The following is a 5160-nucleotide window of genomic DNA, read 5'->3' as shown; positions in this document are numbered from 1 at the left end:
AAAGTGACCCCGCTCAGTTCAATCTTGAAGGAGGGACAGATGTGACGAAGTGGGACTATTCTTAATGTTTCCTCTGAATATTGTGGGGGTGCCTCAGTTTCCCCTATGCAATTCTTAAGTCTCTAGGTGGTGGGGTAAGGGTGTATGATCATTGCAGAGCCCTAGAGGGCAGGCGTGTGCAGGGGTCTGGACACAGACAATGGCCGACACCCTGTTTCCTGGCAACTGATGGCCTGGTCCTTCCCCCCTGCAAGGTGGAAGCTGTGTGAGCTGTGTGTCCTGAAGACAGGCTGCTCACAGGAAGGCGACTGCCCCAGAGTCCTGACTGGCTTCTTGGGGGCAGTTCCAGAGCATCGCCCGGGGACTCCGTGACACCTGTCCTGGGAGCAGAACTGCAGCAACCAGAGCCAGAGGGGCCAGAGAAGCAGCCCAGGGAGCTGGAGGCAGAGCAGCAGCTGTGCTGAGGCAGAGTGAAGCTGGAGCTGGAGCAGTCCGGAATCGGGTGTGGTGAGCAGCGGGGGAGAGTGAGGTGGGACCATGGGTAGTGGGCCCAGCACAGGGAGACGCCTCAGCCAGGAGGCTCTGCAGGCCAGACTTGAAGGGGGATTGGTAACCCCGACAGTCCTCAGGGGAGTGGGGGAGGGCCTGGGACGGAGCAGGGGTTGGGAAGAGGCGGGGTGGGGCAGATAAGGGGTGGGGATTTGGGGAAGGGGTGGAGTGGGGTGGGGGCTATGGAGAGGACGTGGAGCAGGGGCTGGAGCAGCACCCAGCTGCAGAGGGTGCCAGGAAATTTGCAGCTGTGTACTTTGTGTATGGGTAAGGATGGCCCTGGTGGTGACACTAGGATTGAAGGATTATTTAGTGCGATAGTGAATTGTAAAACACAAACAAACCCAGTTAGCTTAAATTAGAGCTGCCTGTTATTAAAGGCTGTTTTCCCCACATCAGTTCCAAAAGTTCTTCTAGAAACGCCCTGGCTTCCCTCACGCCTCGATGGGAAGTAAAGGGAATTGTCCAGTGCTGCCCTTGGCTCCAGGCTGATTTTCCTGGGAGGGGATGTGGAACTGATTTGTTTGCTGTTGAGAAGGGAGCCAGGCCAGTTCTCAGGGAAGGAGAACTCCCAGCATCTTCCCAGCTCAAGCCAGGCTGCTGCCCTGTCCCACCCTCTGTCCCCCTGGGGGCCCTGCATGTATGACTCGACAGCATGCAGGGAGCAGCCGCTGACGCAGAGGACAGCCTGGGCTGGGCAAGTGTTTGGAGCTCAGCACCAGAGGCCTATACTGCCTCCCTCCCCAGCAGCAAACAATTGGTCCCCACCCCCACCCTGGGAGAGCAGCCTGGAGTTAAGGGCAGCACCCAGTGGGGGTTTCTCTTTTTGCCCTACTGGGGTGAGCAGGGACCTGGGGGTGTTTCTAGCAGAGGAGTTGGCACTGAATTGGGGAACCAGTTTTTAATACCAGGCAGCTCACGTTCAGACAAATCTTGTGGCAAATTTATTTAGAACATAAAAGAATTCATAAGTAAATGGGCAGGAATTATTGGAACTCTTTTCTCTTAGTGTTCCCGGCCATAGAAAGAAATGGCTTTTTGGCTTTTCATGATGTGGGAATCAGATTCGTTTGCTGTTCAGAATCAATGTACAAACAAGCCTGTTGTGTTTCATTTCTTAGGTTACAGCGCCATCATGTGTCCATTTCCTTCCCCTCCTTTGGCACCTTAGAGACTAACCAGTTTATTTGAGCATAAGCTTTCGTGAGCTACAGCTCACTTCATCGGATGCGTACTGTGGAAAGTGTAGAAGATCTTTTTATACACACAAAGCATGAAAACCCCTCCCACACACTAACCCACTCTCCTGCTGGTAATAGCTTATCTCCTAACAACGTGTACGATAATCAAGTTGGGCCATTTCCAGCACAAATCCAGGTTTTCTCCTCCCCCGACCCCACTCTCCTGCTGGTAATAGCTTATCAAAAGTGATCACTCTCCTTACAATGTGTATGATAATCAAGTTGGGCCATTTCCAGCACAAATCCAGGTTTTCTCCCCTCCCACACATACACACAAACCCACTCTCCTGCTGGTAATAGCCTGTCTAAAGTGACCACTCTCCTTACAATGTGTATGATAATCAAGGTGGGCCATTTCCAGAACAAATCCACGGTTTAACAAGAACGTCTGGAGGGGGGTGGGGGTAGGAAAAATCAAAGGAAAATAGGTTACCTTGCAGAATGACTTAGCCACTCCCAGTCTCTATTCAAGCCTAAGTTAATTATATCCAATTTGCAAATAAACTCCAATTCAACAGTCTCTTTGAATTGAATACACATTGTAAGGTAGATAAGCTATTACCAGCAGGAGAGTGGGTTTTGGGGGTGGGGGGGGGAAACCTGGATTTTGGCTGGAAATGGCCAAACTTGATTATCATACACATTGTAAGGAGTCTCTACGTAAAAGAATAAATGGACACAAATCAGATGTCAAGAATTATAACATTCATAAACCAGTCGGAGAACACTTCAATCTCTCTGGTCACATTATTACACACATGAAAGTTGCGATATTACAACAGAAAAACTTCAAATCCAGACTCCAGCGAGAGACTGTTGAATTGGAATTCATTTGCAAATTGGATACAATTAACTTAGGCTTGAATAGAGACTGGGAGTGGCTAAGTCATTATACAAGGTAACCTATTTCCCCTTGATTTTTCCTTCCCCCTCCCCTCCCCGACGTTCTTGTTACTTGCACGGCTGTTACTCTGAAACCTTTCGCCTCCTTTCTGTGCAAAGCACTGGTATTTTGCACAGTAAAGGTACTTCCTGAGGAGGGAAAGGGAGCTGCATTCACTTAATGAACAATCACTAGAAAATGAACATCAGAACAGCCACGCTATGTCAGACCAATGGTCCAGCTAACCAGTATCCTGTCTTCTGACAGTGGCCAATGCTAGGTACTTCTGAGGGAATGAACAGAACAGGGACTCATCAAGTGATCCATCCCCTGTTGCCCATTCCCAGCTTCTGGTGACAGTTTAAACCCATTAGATGAGGCCTCCATCCCTCACAGAAATCATCTCCCTTCTTCAATTAAGGGACATTCTGGATCTTTCCTTATCCTTGAAAAGACCAATGGTTGGAATCTGCTGTATCCAGCCACTTCTGTACATAGCAGGAATGAACACAAAAAGTTCCTTTAGAAGGAGCTGTCTCCTTCCTTCGCAGGTTAGATTTTTCTATGATTTTTCTTCCTCCCACACTTTTCATCACGCTTGGAGCCTGACTCAGTTCAGAGCTGAAATGCTGCCTCTTTGAACACATTCAAGAAAATGTCTGTGCTATGGACAGAAATGAGATTCAGACCCCCTTCTCTACAGGAAGCTATTGCTTGAATACATTGAAATACATTGTGCGACCCTCTGTGTAGGTGGGAAAAGAGAAGCCAGCTCAGCACATGATGAAACTGGAGCCTAATTCCTCCGAGGAGAGGAAGACCTCTTTCTTCTCTTTGTCCTAAACAGCCCCCTTCCTTGGATAACCCTTTGCTGGGATCAGAATGGATGGGGAACAGCCGTTTCTGAGGATTAAATTCACATCATATTTGGTGTTGATTCCTAGATTTTACAGCCAGACTAGATCACTATGTACATCCGGTCTGACCTCATTCGTAACAGAGTCCAGAGAATTTTTCCCAGTGACTCCTACATCCACCCCAACGTCTTCTGGTTGAATGAGCACGGTTCATTCAGAAAGTCATAAGGTTTGGATGTAAAAGGTGTGGAAGTGATGGGAAAACTGGCCCTTCCTCCTAGCTTAAATTCTTTAACTCCTACATCTAGACAATAATATTCTGCTCTTTACTGGCCATAAATGAAACCCAGGTCTCGGTAGGGTTGATCAAAGCGGTTTTTCTGTACCGTCAGCAGGGTTGAGTGGTCTAAGGCACAAGACTCTATATCTCAAGTCAGTGTTCTGGTCTCTGTATAGAGATGTTCAAATCACACTCCATTGGCTCATTTCAATCAGCTTTGTCACATGGAGACACAGTAGCTGGAGAAAGCCTAGTATGGCTGTCAAAAATCTGTGTGCATGCATTCCCCAGTGGTTAGAATTTTGTTCTCTTACTCTCAATTCCCAGTTGGGGAAGGACTTTTTCTAACAAAAATTTACTTCCCATTCTTCACTTGCAAGTCAAACAAGAAATACAATATTCCCCCCACCCCAACTCCCCATCCTTCTTCATTCTGCTGGAAAACTCTGTACCTTAAAGCCCAGGCTCTACGCCCTTTTATAGAACTAGATCTGCTTTTCCCCCCTGATTCATTGCATCAGGTTTCTCAGCTTTGGCTGCCCCGTTTGTCAACTCTGTGCAGGCAGGAAGCAGCCAAAGTGCTGATTTCCTGGCGCATTGGTTATGGGATCATGGTTTTTGCACAGCATCTGCAGGTCCATCTTTCACCTCCTTGTCCTCCTCAGTAAGCCGAACCCTTTCCCACAGATACTTCGATCAGAAACCGTAGTGACCCAAGGACCTGCAGGTTTCCCTAACTCATCTTTATTATACTGCATTTCAGTGTTTTGTATGGTTGTCACTGGAAGCTGTCAGGGAAACGTCCGTGAAAAAGCAGAGTGGATATGAGCTTTGTTGGTTGTGAGATTTGTTTGTGTTTTGTGTCATTGTGAGATGCGCAAATTGGAGGTGCCCTTGCAGCATTTGTGAGGATTGTCTGAGTTAAAACAGAAGTTCTTGGTGCCGTTTGCTTCCCTGTTCTTCAAAGTGACACCAGCTGATGTAGTGGCTTCTGAGAGAGCCTTCAAAAAGGGCCCCAAAAGTGACAGTAACTGGTTTCTGTAGTGTAGTGGTTATCACATTTGCCTAATGCGCAAAAGGTCCCTGGTTCAAAACCAGGCAGAAACAGTGCTGCTTTCTCTCTTGTGGCTCCTGTTGTCTTCTTTCCATCCAACTCCTTTCTCAAATGCATCCATAGCTTCTATGCTTTCTTCCTCGTTGTTTTTTTTTTCTTTCATGAAACTTGAAGTTCAAAAGGAGAACGTTAGCCTGCATGTTCAGGGGCGGAATAGACCATCATTTGGGAGATTCCCAGCTACATATCAAATCTGAGCATAGAAGAATCCCAACACTTTGTCCAGCATAGCTACC

At 47.6% G+C, this 5160-nt stretch overlaps 1 non-coding gene across 1 annotated transcript; it reads left to right on the top strand.

The window, feature by feature from the left end:
• The first annotated feature begins 4844 nt into the window (after nt 1-4844).
• Nucleotides 4845-4917, top strand: TRNAI-AAU (transfer RNA isoleucine (anticodon AAU)). Its single transcript has one exon. It is a non-coding gene; the product is annotated as a tRNA-Ile (tRNA).
• Nucleotides 4918-5160: the final 243 nt, after the last annotated feature.

The sequence above is a fragment of the Eretmochelys imbricata genome, chromosome 28 (genome assembly GCF_965152235.1).
Source record: "Eretmochelys imbricata isolate rEreImb1 chromosome 28, rEreImb1.hap1, whole genome shotgun sequence".
Taxonomy (NCBI): Eukaryota; Metazoa; Chordata; order Testudines; family Cheloniidae; genus Eretmochelys; species Eretmochelys imbricata.
The sequence above is the reverse complement of the archived record's forward strand: the minus strand, read 5'-3'. Positions and strand labels throughout refer to the sequence as shown.